We start from the raw sequence: 16,434 nt of genomic DNA, 5'->3' as shown, positions 1-16,434 counted from the left end.
TGAAATTTTATACTGAACTCTATTCTGAAATTTTATACTGAACTCTATTCTGAAATTTTATACTGAACTCTATACTGAAATTTTATTCTGAACTCTATACTGAAATTTTACACTGAACTCTATTCTGAAATTTTATACTGAACTCTATTCTGAAATTTTATTCTGAACTCTATACTGAAATTTTATACTGAACTCTATACTGAAATTTTACACTGAACTCTATACTGAACTCTATACTGAAATTTTATACTGAACTCTATGCTGAAATTTTATTCTGAACTCTATACTGAAATTTTACACTGAACTCTATTCTGAAATTTTATACTGAACTCTATTCTGAAATTTTATTCTGAACTCTATACTGAAATTTTATACTGAACTCTATACTGAAATTTTACACTGAACTCTATACTGAACTCTATACTGAAATTTTATACTGAACTCTATACTGAAATTTTATACTGAACTCTATACTGAAATTTTATTCAGAACGAGTTCGACCTACTAACTAGTTACGTTTATTTACAATCCCGACGTTAGTGTTGCAGAAGTCCTGAAGACTAAACACAAATGCTAGCGATTGTAGCTACAGCCAACTCATAAATCGTTCATATGTCTGACCACGCCCACTTCTTTTTCCCATCAAAGCCACAGGTGATACTATCATCAATTGGGGGCTCGTTAGAAAAATGGCATATTACACATCATCTCACAAGCCTAGTGTACAAATAATTTGCTCAGCTCTTATTGTGACCTCAATAAACACTGGTGATATAACACACGTGTGATATTAATACTACGTACTGTAAGTAAGTAAGTAATTACACTGTAAGTAATAAAGAATAATTCTCAAATAAATATCAGAGTGGAAAGCTTACTGACTGTGACAAAGTGCTGACACTGGAGACTCCTTCCATATATGAAAACTTCACATTTCCATCCCTGACATGAAATATTCTTGTCTCAGGTGTCCCGACTGCTGATTTATCTGTCCTTGTGTGTATTTGTGAGTAGTGCTTTTGTGTGTGTGTGTGTGTGTGTGTGTGTGTGTGTGTGTGTGTGTGTGTGTGTTCTATTCAGTTCAAAGCACCATCGTGGTTGCTGGCAGGGTGAAGGACAGGGACTCCTGTGTGAGTTTGCATCAATATTTCATAAGCGTGTAATGGGTTCACGGCTGCTCGGGGGTCACCGCTTAAACAGAAGAAGCATCTCTGCGCCTTTTCTCTCCGTGTCTGCTGCATGTGATCTCTCCTTCCCTCTCTCTCTCTCTCTCTCTGTCTCTTCCTCCCTCACTCTTTCTTTCGCTCTGTGATGATCGGTCTCTCGCCCTTCCAAAGCAATCACAGTGAACACTCTGCTAACTGATTCCATTCAGATGCGGTCTGGCCAGCAGCGCTGCACTGGTGGAGCTGGTGCATGATGGGACTGGCTTCAGTTCTGTGAGCTGTAATTTAAAACCCCCCTTTTGTTCACACTGGTCCCTCTCCACGTGCCACCTGCCGTCCTCTAAAGCAGACAGGAACTCACATTGTTTTTGCCAAGTGTTTATCATGTGAATAGAGCGGTTAAGCACCACAGGATTAGAGCAACAAGCCTGTCATTTTAATTAAAAGTCTAATTCGGTTTGTGGACGACGAGGAGACGTGCTGCTCGGTGAGTTCTCTCTGGGTTCTTAGAGGGACATTTTCAGTGTTTGCTGGCTTTAGCTGTACATTAGGGGCAGTACAGTATAAAGCCGTCATCTGCAGGTCCACTACTGTTAGAAAACGAATCAACACTCTATGGATGGAGAGTTTAGTCCAGCTGTGCTTGTGGCTCACACAGGGTTAAATCTGCTCTGTTTTTGCTTTCGTAAGCACGAGTGTTTTAAATGTGATGTGAGTAGCTATAGGAAGCCGGTGGACGGAACACAGTCATGTGATGGAGAACGTGGGGGCGTCGAAGATAAGGCGTGCCGCTTCATTCTGGATCAGGAGCGGGACGATCACCTGAGAGTTCAACACAGGACTTTTCATGTGGTTTCATTTCCTTCACCAGTAAATATCATCTGCATAGAGATCCTACTCGGACTGATACCGGAGCTCTGCTTTTATTATGATCTGAAAATATCAGCGCAATAAGCTCTCGTGTCCAGTAAGCTCTCATCCGGAGGAAATGATGTCTCAGTTCCTCTCTCTGTTTAGATCACGTCTACTGGATTCAGCTTTCATAGGCGTTGTTTTTATGGCAAGTTATAATATATTATGAAGGTTTCATACTTCTATTATAGGATTAAGGTCATTTTTAGTGGTTTTATCAAACACAGGAGTGGAGTGTTGATTTGAAGCTGCTTGCTAATATAATCTTGAACTCAACTCCTGTGAATGAATGTAGAATATAGAATATTTTTATACACGTACGCAGTGGACTGAAATGCTGCTTATGCTTTTAGAGCTGATATAATTGCTAAACCCTGCTTTATCAATGACACTGTCATTGTCAGTGTGGTGTGTATGTGTGTGTATGGATGAACGTGATAGGCTGACCGTTTCCTCTCCAGGCAGGTGAGTTATTGATTATTTAAAAGAGACTTGATCAAGTTGCCTGTGGAATTGATTTTGGAGTGAGTCCACCATTGTATCATAATAATCTGTTTTAATACTGTAACAGTACTTTCAGCACTGAGTCTCATAAAGGTGTCACTGTGGCCAACGTTTCATCCATATATCAATAAAACTGAACAGGGTGCAATAGACTTGATCCAGAGCCAGATCACCCTGCAGCTCTCGCCTGGTTTCCCACTGAAGCTAAGCATGGTTGTGCCTTGCCAGGATGGGAGACCTCCTGGGGAAAGCTACGGTTGCTGCTAGAAGTGGTATTAGAGAGGCCAGCAGGTGGTGCTCACCATGTGGTGTGTGGGAGGTTGGTGTAGTGACGGGGACACTATGCTGTAAAAACAGCACCGTCCGTCAGATGGCTAAACCGAAGTCCTTAAAAATGTGGTCATTAAAAATCTCCCATTTGCCCTTCTCTATCACGGCCCCCTAATAATCTCCATTCCTGCGTTGGCTACATCACTCTCCTCTCCTTTCCACTAATAGCTGGTGTGTGGTGGGCGTTCTGGTGCACTATGGCTGCCTTTGCATCATCCATGTGGATCCTACACACTGGTGATGGTTGAGGAGATTTCCACCTCATACAATGTAAAGTGCTTTGAGTGCCTAGAAAATTATTATTCTCGATAGACTCCAGAATCACCGCAACCCTGACCAGGTTAGAGCACTTAGTGAAAATGACTGAATAAATAAATTCATGTATTTCCTTTGCTATCAGTGATCGAGCTTCATCTGCATAAATCCACTTGGACTGCAGCCTTGTTTTTGAACCAATCACCTTGCTCTGTGAGGTTTTCCTCTGTATCCTTCTGCAAGGTTTACCGCTCCGTATCTTATGTGTATGCACTATTTAACAGCTTGTCACTGGGATACATTGCACAAAGTACAACAACAAAGTAACTTCAAGGCGTAAAAACCAAACAACAGACAAGAACACGCAACAAGGGAGCTACAAAGGCAGAGACCCACTGAACTAATAAATGGCTCAAGGAGACACAGATGAAACGGCGAGTGATAACAAAGGAACATAAAGCTTGGCAAGGTGGAATAACTAAAACACAAACACAACATGGCATTAGTATTCTGGGGAAGTGGGGCATTGCTGCGTGCTGTGTGTGTTACTGTCGTGAGATAAACGTGTCATTTATCCAAATTCTACACAAGTTCCAACGTTATATAACTGCTGTGCTTCACCAAGGACGCCAAATGACTTCAATATAGGGAATGACAAAATGGTGGAGGGGGTCACAGAGAACAAGGACGAAATATGTTGTCCTCTAGTTATCTCTTGTACTCGCTTCTCGGGTCCAGTTTGGTGTAGAGTCATGATCGAGTGTAGTGGAGTCCACGGTTTTTCTTGTTTATAAGGACACCCCAATCAGTTCTCCCTTATCACATAACAGCTACCAACTGGAGAGGGTGAAGGCTAACACGTGATTCCGCCAAGACACATGAAGGCAGCCAATCGCATTTTTTCAAATTGCTGCCCATGCTGCATCACAGGACAGCACAACACACTCAGAGAAAAGCTTCTCAGGACGCGACCTAGAGATAAGGAAGAGTTAATAATATTGAGAAGAGAGATAAACCACACGTGATATTCACTCTGCTTCTCCACACCCAATAACCACTGAGACCAGTGCTCTGGGATGTAAATGACTCCGCCTTCCTCACGCTCTCTGGCTCTGCCTTCTCTACAAGTTGTGTGTTAGTGACCAGAAAGATAATCCGTTCCAACCCCAGCACTGCTAGCGAGCCTTAAGCTGTACGTTTTCAGCTGGATCGGATTCAAAAGTTTGGAACTTCATACAGAAGTGTCTGCTAAGTAAAGAAAAAGGTTTATTGGACTCTGGTGTCTCTTACGACTGGCGTTCAGGAAATTTTCCCTCGATTTGGTCAGTAGAAGCACACAGAGACAGTCAGCCCCAGTGGATCTCTCAGGAGAGAGTGTGTGTGTTAACGAGAGTGTAGAGAAGCTCCACTGTGTGCTAATGAAAGGCAGATCGAGAGGACGCTTCACTTACACACCTTTTCATTATTCCTGCTGCAGGAAGGGAACTTACAGTAAATCAATTAGAGGGCTGATGATACCGGCTTTTCGATGTGTGTGAGTGTGTGTGAGTCTGTAATTTATTCCTATTAACAAGTAGTCTGATTACACGCAATGTTTTTAAATTCTGAACGTGTAATGTGAGTAATATGATTTATTCATGGATGGGATGAGAAGAGAGAATCTCTGATTTTGTATCGGTCAGGACTTTCAGTGTTGGTCAAGTCATCACTACGTCTTGCTGTGAACTCGAGCTTTGTGACGCCTGGTAGTGCCTACTCAGCGAGGCATGAGGTCCCTTTCCAGAACCTTCAAACTGACCCTCAGTGGTGGAATGAACTTCCGACCTCAATCCGGACATCAGAATCTGACACCATCTTCAAAAAAATGGCCCAAAACAGACCCACCTCTTCTGTGAACATTTAATTAACCCTCAACTTCTCCCAAACCCCTCCCCCGATAAAAAATGAATAAAAATTCTGCACTCACACTGGGTCTTACAGCTCTACTCTGCACACTTTGCTTCTCTAGAACTCAGTCTAAAATCGTGTACAGTAGCACTACTTGTATCGCTCTCCGCTTGATATATCACTCCGCTTGTATTTCTTCATTTGTAAATCGCTTTGGATAAAAGCGTCTGCTAAATGAGTAAATGTAAATGTAAATGTAATGAAATTCGGTGAGGGAAAGAGACAAAGGTTACTGCTCGGTTACTTCCAATTACTGTTCTGTCCTCTTCCTCCTCCCATGAGCAGTCTTTTCATCGCTCCTGTGATGAGCTGCCAGCTGGGAACAATCGGGGAGGAAAGTGACAGTAATTTCCATCGAGCTATGAGTGTTTCTTTGTGGTTTTGCCCCAGGCCATGTGCACTGTCCCATGTGCTTAGTGTGTCCCTGTACTCGGTGCTGAAATCCTCACATCAGCGGTCTGGACACAGGTGAGAGTGGAAATAAGAGATGGCAGGAATGATTACAGTCAAAAACAGCCATTTTTATATACTTTTACTTTAGCTGGTTGTTCTCAGGTTAAATTTCCATTTTCAGTCGATTAAAGCGTGCAGAATTATAAAGGTACAGTAATTGAAAGTTAATGTAGCGTGTAACGAAACAAAAGTTGCTCATTAGAATGTAACGGAATTAAACATGGCTAATTAAACATTCGAATTCTGGCCAAGACAACCAATGTGCACTCTGGTGTAGAGTTTCCAGATCTCAGCAAAATTTCCACCTCATCCGCATCTCAAAAACCGCACGAAAAGCCCCGAAACTATCCCAAAGAAGTTCGGGAATGAGAAAAGGACGCTGCATTTTTCTTCCTATTCCAAGTCTTTGCGTTGGAAACGATTCTTATTTGCTGTTTTAAAACTAGACCGATCGGTGTAAACAATGCAACCCTGCTGGCGTGACACCCGAGGGGGCGTGTCTGAAATCACACAGCTGATTGTAGCTCCAGCGTGGTGTTTTTGGAGTGGAGAATGTGTTATTCGTACGGATAGCATGTTAGCGTAAAGGAAAAACATCTCCTGAGTCGAGATAAAGAGGAAGTTACTTTCTCAAGGAAGGCGGTGTAGGCCTCCACCCGTCCATCTACCTTCTCTCACAAGTATAAGCACGTGACACGCACCATCAGCGTGAGTATAATCTGAATGCTCAATGTAATGCATCATTAATCCCATGATCATTTCTAATCTCTATCTGCTGGGTTTGTGTGGCTGTGTTAAACTGATCTCAGATCAGTAGAGACCTGTGAAATAAAGACAATTAGCTCTGAGCTGTTTTTGATTAATGAGCCGTCTGTCTATCAGACTTCCTGCGGGCCATTAGCTGACTGACCGGCCGCTCCATAACACACACCTTTTTGTTGATTTTCATTCTGTTTAAACACGAGGCAGATCGGCAAATTCACAGTGCAGCCGGAGGCAATGAACCGACTCCATTTACCATTTTAAATGTGAAAGATAAAACGATTCAATGGAGACTTCAGATGACGAAGCACATGACTGTACACGTCACGTGTGTAAGGACACGACTACTGCCAGAAGATGACGTGTTATCACGTGTATAAACAGGATTGTGGATGTGGGGTGTGTTTAATTGGGATAACAGCAGGGAATAACGGTGGCTTTGTGTACACAGACAGCTCAGGTGAGGTGCTGGATTACAGAGGGACCGGACTCAGTGTCTTCACCAACATGTGACGTGCCTAGTGATGGACTCGCTCTGCTCGGCTTCGATCGTCATTATTAACCGTGAAATACATCCAGATTAAACGGCCAACACATGATAACTTGAACTTAATACTTGCAACCTCACCATCTGATTAGACACGGTTTCTCCGTCACCTTGTCTCTTCACTAACATCTTATCTCTCTTTTCATTTTCTAGTGCGTATAGCGATGCTGTGGGTGGACTGTAAAGTGCTGGAGGCTGTGAGAGGGAGGCGGGAGTCACGTCGGGGGTCTCGGCCGAAGCTTTCCTGCTCTTTCTGGTTTGTTCTGCTGTTTGGCGCGGGAGGTTTGGTGCTCTTCATCCACCTGCAGGATCTATCAGACATGGTGCAACAACAGGGACCAGGTCAGTTACTCAGTTAGCGCACACACACACACACAGTATTCAACCACTTAGTACAGTGTTTGAACGTAGCACAAAGAGAAACTCCAATGTAGAAAAATGCATGCTGGGAAACAAGAGTGTGCTAAACTCACTGGAAACTCAATAGGCCTTTCACCTCGTTCTCTCTTATCGAGTAAATCCAATCCGTCACCTTATCCTGTTTCTGCTCTTCCGTCCTCTCTGTTGCTGCCACTCATCTGCCCCAGTCTCCTTATCTCTCGTTTTCTCCGTGTCTCTCCGAGTCATCAGCTGGAACGACCTGCTACTGACTCTCCTGCATTACGAGCTTGTAATCCATGAACACGGCTCTGCTCTGTTTATTCCTGAGCTTCTCTGTAAATTGGATCAAATGGAGAGTCTTTCTGAAATAAAAGCCGTGATTACAGCACAGGCAGACAGGATAAAAACCATTATGTACACTTTACCTCTCACGTCTCTGATACTCAGTTCAGCTGGCAGTCTTTCAACCTGCAGTCTATGTGTGTTATAAGGTCAGTTTCGTTTCGTCTGTGCTTATAGATGTTGCTACAGTATAAAGTTAATGTGTGATTTCAACAGTAAAAACATAACCGTTCTCCAGAAAGGGATGAGAAGCTGCTTGAGGGATAAATACATCTGGAGAAAACAGATTGATCATTTTTCTGCCAGTTTAAGTGGAATCAACAGTTCAGGGGAAAGTACACAGTATACTTTATCAACAGTTTGTCACGGTACTGTTTATACCGAAGTAATTAGCGACATTCATGTTGTGCGGCGAAGCCAGAAATTCGGCTCAAATATGGCGACCTCAACAGAAAAGTCATGAAATGCTGGAATGCAGAAACGTGAATGAAATGCTGGTATCTGTAGCCTGCAGACACAAAGATAGAGAAAAAAGCAGCCATTCAGTGCCATCCATATTGTCTTGATGGACACCTGCCAGATCCAGAAGAGCTGAGAGGAAACAGAGCAGTTTAAAACAGCATGTGTGTGTGTGTGTGTGTGTGAGAGAGAGAGAGAGAGAGAGAGAGAGAGAGAGAGAGAGAGAGAGAGAGAGAGAGAATAAAAGCAGATACTTTGAGTGATCGGACTGACAGTGCTGAAGAGAGATATGAGAAAGAGAAAGCGAGTGAGAGCTACTGCAGCTGACAGAAAGAAAGAAAGAAAAAACAAAATAAAGAGCAAAGATCCACTCTGACATGACTGAGTGTGTCTCCTCTGTGATGATGGTGAAGAAGATGAAGGAGGATTTGAGATGGCTGGGGAACTTGGCGTTTGTGGAGATCAGCCTCAGATGAGGCACTTCTTCTTGAAGGCTGTAATGAGAATCCATTACTCAGTACATTCAATTGACCCCTCCACCCTATTCCACCCTACCCCTCGACTCTACCCTTCCCCCTACCCTTCCTCCCTACTCGTCCTCTCTACCCCTCCACTCTACCCCTCCTCTTTACCCTTCCACCCTACCCCTCCTCTCTACCCTTCCACTCTACCGTTCCACTCTACCCTTCCAACCTACCTCTACATCCTGCCCCTCCACCGTATCCTTCCACCCTGCCCCTCCACCATATCCTTCCACCCTGCCTCTCCACCCTACCCTTCCACCCTGCCCCTCCCCTCTACCCTTCCACCCTACCCCTCCTCTCTACCCTCCACCCTACCCTTCCACCCTGCCCCTCCACCCTATCCTTGTACCCTGCCCCTCCACCCTACCCTTCCACCCTACCCCTCCTCTCTACCCTCCACCCTACCCTTCCACCCTACCCCTCCTCTCTACCCTCCACCCTATCCTTCCACCCTGCCCCTCCACCCTACCCTTCCACCCTGCCCCTCCCCTCTACCCTTCCACCCTACCCCTCCTCTCTACCCTCCACCCTATCCTTCCACCCTGCCCCTCCACCCTACCCTTCCACTCTGCCCCTCCCCTCTACCCTTCCACCCTACCCCTCCTCTCTACCCTCCACCCTACCCTTCCACCCTACCCCTCCTCTCTACCCTCCGCCCTAACCATCCACTCTGCCCCTCCACTCTACCCTTCCACTCTACCCCTCCATCCTGCCCCTCCATTCTACCCCTCCACCCAGCACATCCACCCTACACTTCCACCCTGCCCCTCCTCTCTACCCATCTACCCTAACCCTCCATCCTAATGCTCCACTCCACCCCTTCACCCTAACCCTTCTCTCTACCCCTCCACCCTGCCCCTTCACCCCATTCTACCCTACCCCTCCTCCCTACCCCCTTCCCTAACCATCCATTCTACTCCTCCACTCTGCCCCTTCAGCCCATTCCACCCTACCCCTCCTCTCTACCCTTCCCCTCTACTCCTTCATCCTAATCCTCCACTCCACCCGACCACCCTAACCCTCCTTTCTACCCCTCCACCCTGACCCTGCACCCCATTCCACCCTACCCCTCCTCTCTACCCCTCCACCCTACCCCTCCTCTCTACCAATAAACCCTAATCCTCCTCCTCCATGTTTTTAAACACATACAGTACCCGTATCTGTGTGGACTGGGTCTAGGCATGAAGATGAGAAATGAAGAGATATGAAGCGAAGCAGGAACAACAGCCACAAGAGCTCTTATTGTACGCCAGATCCCATTTCTCAGTCAACTCCCTCAATCCAGAGCACACCTTTACACAGAAAACCCTAGTTAAACGCTCTAAGGTTCTCACTGTGTATATGCTTAATTAAAGCTGTATCCAGAAAACAGCATTCAGATGGAGGCAGTTTCCTCATGTGGAGCGCGTGAGAGAAATAACTGCAATGAAGCCTGTTCTGAGGACAATGGAGGAGTGGAGGATCCTCATCTCTCTTTCCATCTCTGAGATATCTGTGCGTCCCGCCTCGTCTGGAAGGACAAAAGACGATGAGAGCATGAGCTGTCAGTTGGTGAAAGCTTCTTCTTCTGACAGGAGGAAGAGGAGTCGCAGGGCAAGAGTCTCTTACTGACGCTCACCTCCTCCATGGGCATGATGGAGAGAGAGATAACGATACAGAAAGAAAAGGAGCAAAAATAAAGAGAGAAAAATGACTGGGAAAGAAAAGATTTACAGCTCTGTGTGAGCAGGCTTTATACCTCAGCTTTATACCTCGCTCGTTCTAATACCCTGATGTTCTGTAGTAACAGCTCCTTCACACGGACGTGTATGGAGAATAATCAACTTTAAAGTGATAACAGTAACTCTGCTTCATCACTCCATCCTGTTGTGGATTATTTACCTATAATAGCATGACACTGAGTGTTTTCTTCCCTACATAGGCCTGTCATTAGTCTCAATCATTGGCTAGCTTACATGCTTGGTGTTTATATTTTCCAATTCCCTAAAACTCAACTTTGACCTCCTGTAGAGAGAGAGAGAGAGAGAGAGAGAGAGAGAGAGAGAGAGAGAGAGAGAGCTTTCATTACAAAGCTAAGACAAATATGACGTGATGAAATGTGATGGAAACAGATTGGAATAAATGCTGATGTAGCGAGTGTGTGTTCCCATCTCTCCATGATACTATCAACTGTCTAAAAGTTTTGCAGCTGGTGATGTGAGGAAGCTGTGATGTCTCTCTCTCTCTCTCTCTCTCTCTCTCTCTCTCTCTCTCTCTCTCTCTCTCTCTGTCTCTCTCTCTGTCTTCCTCTGATTTCCTGTAAGGCGGCTCTGAGTCGCTCTGCTAACTGGCTCTGGTTCTCTTTAAAAGCCTCCGCATCGGCCTCATCATTTCTTTTAAAAAGTAAAAAAAAGCTGAATACGTCTCAGACTGACCTGAGTGCAGATGTACTAATGGCTGTCGCTAAACCACACTGGATTCTGTGTGTGTGTGTGTGTGTGTGTGTGTGTGTGTGTTAGTGTAAATGTCATTTTTCTGCTCTACACACATAAGAAACATCACTAAGTGTGGAAGTCAGTAAAAGGCGACGTTCGGACTGTTTACGCTTTTCTCTCGCTCTAGATCCGAGGCTTTTCCCCGCGGACTCGGCGATATCGATCCTGAAACAGCGGCCATATGCTATGAAATGGATGCGTTCTCTGAGTTCAGCGGTTTTATGATGGACCGCGTCGGCGTGTGACATTTTTATGATTCAGAGGCGAGCCGAGGAAAATAAATGACGCGGCCACTAAATGCTCGCTGAAACTTTCAGAGGCTGGCTGACAAATCCATCTTCACTAAACACGACATTCTCCCAGACGTCCGTCCTCCAAAGCTGTTTGGGCCGCCTCTGTCGATCCACCGGGTGTTCGCGCTAAATCCCTTCATCTGTCCAGAAAAATCCATGCAGTGATGAGAACGTTGAGTAATCTGATTAATCTGAGTAAAGGTTCCAGGAACTAATCCAGGAATAAAACTTGAGAGAAACTTCTCGTAAAGTGTCGTATCACGGCGCCGTTTTTTATGTTTGTATTGTTTATTATTTGAACTTCTGGAGTTTGGGTTCGTTCAGCTGATCAGAATCAGGAGAGCTGGAGATCTGTGATGGCTGAAGCTCTGGAGGTGAAGAGACTCTGCACAGAGTGTTTAGAGTAAGAGGATTTCCGAGCTTTGTGGAAAACTGAGTCGAGCTTTAAACCCAATATAATAGAGGGATTTGTCGAGCCTGCTTACAGGTGGGAGAGACATTTCCAACTCGTCTATTTTTCAACACTGTGATGGGGCTGAATAAATATCATGAAGCTCTGAAAAAAATGAAATGCTTCTGGTCTTGACCCGTTTACATTTCTTTTTGATTCAGGTTTATCTTTCCTCTTACATTCACACACATCTGTGTTAAAGGTGTTTTTTTTCTGTCTTTCTTCAGCTTACACATTTTGCAAGCAAATTCACCTGCATTAACAGCTCTGGATCTTAAATATAGTCCTTCAGCATCAAATCGTCTCTAAATACTCATCACTTTAGTCTCAGTAACAAATTCGAGTGACACTAAATTCTCCAGCACGCGCTCGTCTTCATGTAGCTCTAAACTGTGATTCGGTCGATGGAGCTGTCAGTGCTGGAGACAGCGAGGAGTGAGCATGCATTCATTATGATAGAGACAGTTAACCACACACACACACACACACACACACACACACACACACACACACACACACACACACACACTGTCAGGCTGCCTGTTGGTCTGATGTGTCCTCATGATTGACGCGTCCCCTCGATCTCACCAACTTTAGCAGAAGTTTATTCATGAACAGCAGAAAGATTGTTAAATGTCGGTTGCCGTAGTAACGAGTGCGAAAATGTCCACAGAATTCGTGTACGCCGGATCATACACAACGTGGACGAATAAGGGTTGCTGCGTTCCCAAATAGCATTAGCACTGTAGCTTCAGTTCCAGCGGCTCTTGAATCCATTTAATGATATTATATACTATATTACAATACTACATATATATATATATATATATATATATATATACTACTACATTACAATATTATATACTATATTACAATACTACATATATATATATATATACTATATTACAATATTATATATATACTATATTACGATATTATATACTATATTACAGTACTACATATATATATATATATATATATATATATATATATATATATATATATATATATATATATATATATATATATACACTACTATATTACGATGTTATAGATTACGCAGTGTACATACATAAATATTGTAGCTGCAAATGAAGCTCCACTGAATGAGTCTGAGTTGAAATGGGGATTTAGAGAGGAGATGTTTCAGCGCTCATTCTCAAGTTTAATTGATGAATTTCGGGATCAGTAACTGAACCTTTGCTACATGATGAATTTCATAGCAGATATTTTATGTACTGGGGAAATTATTGTTATTATTTATTTTTGTCTGTGAGTTTTCGCAGCCCTACAATCAGCTCTATATTTCCTATAGAAACAGATCACATCTTAAACATGTCACAATCTATTTCTCGTGCGTCAGTGCGATTCGATTAAACCTGTCGATTCGATTCAGGAGTTAAAAGAGGCGTCCCAACGCGACGGTTATTTACAGACAGCAGGTGGAAACGGCTCAGGATAACCTGATGATCTGTGAAACAGATTCACTCCCCGCCTTTTTAATCACAGCTCAGTGCGCTTCCTTTATTATACACATTCCACATGACTGTAATCATTTGATCACATCACCAGCATCTGGCTGCAGTAGCAGGGTGTGTTATCATCAGGAGATAGTAAACCTTCACTGTTTCTCTCATCGTTGTGTTTCTGAGCGTTCACTCGACTCCATCACAGTGACGCCTCTGAGACCCGCTAACGCTCTGTGCTAGCTCTAAAACTGCCAGCAGAACTTACCCTGCAGAATGCTCAAGGTTAATTCAACTACAGAGACGTTTAAAAATCATTGTCAGATGATCAGCTCAGTCCTCAACCCTAATCATGCTTATTTCTCAGACTCCGCCTCCTCCTCCACCTCTTTTTATCTTTCCCGGAGAAAGCGTTGGGACGATTCTCCTTTCAAAGGGAGCTGAAATCGTCTTTTTGGTGTTCCTCTGCTTGTATTTGTATTTACGCGTGAGTAGCATGTAGCCCCCGGCCCACTGCACTTCCCCCTCGACACTTACAGAGTGATTAGCCGTGTCCTGAATAATGCATGCTGGGACGCCGGAGGAAGAGACGAGTCTCTGTTGACCAGCGATAAATCAGCTTTTTATTGGAGCGCCTTTTAAAAGGGCTGCCATTGAGCTGTGAATGCGCACAGTATATCAGCAGGTGTGTGTGTGTGTGTGTGTGTGTGTGCGTGTGTGTGTGTGTGTGTGTGGACAGTCACCACTGTTTCAAGTGCACTCTTAAACATTTATTGCTTTGTACTGACATTTATATGAGCAATTAACTTTTAAAACTGCTGGATTCTGAGTGGTTTTTATGTTCTGTGATGATTTATCACTCCAGAACTTTTAAAAGTGTGTAAAAGTGTTGTTTTTTTTTATTTTTTCCAGACCTGTTGAAAGCTCAGGGACAGTGGTTCGGGTTAATGGAGTTTCTCGGGGTGGGGTTTAGTGAAACCGTCGGTGGTCTGTTGAATTTAGAGAACCTCTGAGACTGAAAGATTGAGACTGGGCGTGAGTTCTGAGCACTAATTGGAAAGCTTATTAACTAGGGTGGGGTGGGGATCGGAAGGAACAAGTTCTACCCCCTGCTGTAGTCTTCATTATTCTAGGTACTAATAAAGAGCCTGCACCTTTTGATCAATACAGGCATGCCGGATCATAAAAGACCAAAAGTTTGCTCAGGCACTGTGGTGTGAGCCCATTCAGCGCTTTATAGATCATTAGGCCTAGACTTCTATTTTTCATGAATAAATCTTATTAATTGTGTGATGTATCAAATGTAAATGTGGCTTTTCATCTCAGTAAAAGCAGCGCAACACACTTTACTTTAAGAACTTTGAAAAGAGCTTTTTAGTGGCACTTTCTGGATGCTAATTGGGTCTGGCTGTGTAACAACTTGTGTGCTATCGGTCCTACAGAAGACATTCAGATCTGAGACGAGCCGTCATTAAAAATCAAAACCATTACAATTCAAATTTTGTCCTCAACAATCATTGGCCACAACATGCTGTCATCAGTAATTAATCTGAGGGGAGAGAGTATGCCCCTCCCACCCAGAGAGCACAGCCAATTTTCCACCAGTGGCTCCCAGCCATGGAAGGGATTCAAACTTGCAGTCTATCCACGATATTGTGAATGCAATTCTGTTGCGCCACGAACTTTAACTGAGGCCCAGCATCACACACAGGCTTTACACTACATATAACAGACAATGACAGAGTAGAATATAACAGAAGGTGATTTGAATATGACAAAATAATAATACAATGCAATGTGATAGAATAATACAAGAAAGAGTAAAATAGACTACAATAGAATAGAATATTCGTTATGCACTGTTATAAAGTCGCATTGTTTAAAAGATAATTTACGACGCTTTAAAAAAAAAAAAAAAAAAGACGCCACAGATACAAACACAGCTGTTCACACAGGTGTTTGATGTTGCAGTTCTTAGACAGGCCACATGGAGGCAGTAATGCTGCAGATTTTACAGGAGAGTCTGGGAATGTAAGCAAGTGATTATTTTATGAGAATTATAACTTTGTTCACTCTTGTGTGTGTGTGTGTGTGTGTGTGTGTGTGTGTGTGTGTGTGTCTCGCTACATGGCTACATTTTTCCTGCTTTGTTTTTGTTGGTTTGTTTTTCAAAAATACTCAATAAACATATTTGGCATTCCATTCAGACTCTCAGTTTTTGACAGTTTTTACATTTATAGCCAAGACAACAACAACAACAACAACAACCAGATTTGTCAGAGATCTGTCAGTACGTGTCTCCAAACGGTTTGGAGTAGACAGTCCATGTAGTAAACGTTCTAGGCCTAGAACTTGCATGTGAATCGTAGTGTGAAATGAGGGAAGGGGCGGAGTTTCCAGAGACTGTCCGTTAATATTGTTAATATCTGATTGGTGGAAAAAAAGACAGCTCTTTTGGCGTAGTTTTGAACTCTGTATACCTCTGCTCGATCGGATTTAAACCGGAAGTGGGTGTGGCCTAAAGCGTTGGGGTTCCTGTCTCTGAACATAGGGGACGTGAGGTCTTCAGTATCAGTGTTCAGTATTAAAACTTTGCTAAGGGATGTGATGCCAAGAACACAAATTCGAGAGAACTGAGGGTTTACCTTTGCAGGTGTGTGTGTATGTGTGTGTTAAACTAGAGCGCTGATACAAATAACAGATGAAGGTGTTGCTACGGTAACAGGGGCATCATATTTCCTCTGCTCCTCCAATGGTTGATGTCGGAAAAGTTTTAACGAGCTTAAGGTCGAGAAACAGAATTAGTCTCCTGACTCTGATTTCCATGGTAACAGTGTTTTCTCTTTCAACACACACACACACACACACACACACACACACACACACACACTTGAATGAAACATAAAAACAGAACAGAAAGAGACGCTAATTGGCAAAGTCACAGTCAGTGATGGTGTCTGAGGTTTTCTGCTCTTATTGGTAATGAGCGCTCTGATTGGCTAATCCTTATGCACTAACCACAGGGATCTCAACAGACCTAGGATGTGTCTGAAATCCCGCTACAACCCCTGGCAAAAAAGATGGAATCACCACACTTAGAGGATGCTCGCACGGCTTTTTTTTATTTTACTTCGTAGCAAATAAACAAATCACAGATATGACACAAAA

At 43.6% G+C, this 16,434-nt stretch overlaps 1 long non-coding RNA gene across 1 annotated transcript in view; it reads right to left on the bottom strand.

Annotated features, from left to right (window-relative positions):
* Window positions 1-5,669: 5,669 nt before the first annotated feature.
* LOC128629600 (uncharacterized) overlaps window positions 5,670-16,434 on the bottom strand; it is an 11,788-nt gene continuing 1,023 nt past the window's right edge. The window contains exons 2-3 of the long non-coding RNA XR_008393960.1: window positions 7,350-7,590; window positions 5,670-7,187 (exon numbers count right to left, since the gene is read on the bottom strand). This is a non-coding gene — a long non-coding RNA (uncharacterized LOC128629600). The remainder of the gene's footprint in view (window positions 7,188-7,349; window positions 7,591-16,434) is intronic.

This window comes from Ictalurus punctatus, chromosome 4 (genome assembly GCF_001660625.3).
Source record: "Ictalurus punctatus breed USDA103 chromosome 4, Coco_2.0, whole genome shotgun sequence".
Lineage (NCBI taxonomy): Eukaryota > Metazoa > Chordata > Actinopteri > Siluriformes > Ictaluridae > Ictalurus > Ictalurus punctatus.
The sequence above is the reverse complement of the archived record's forward strand: the minus strand, read 5'-3'. Positions and strand labels throughout refer to the sequence as shown.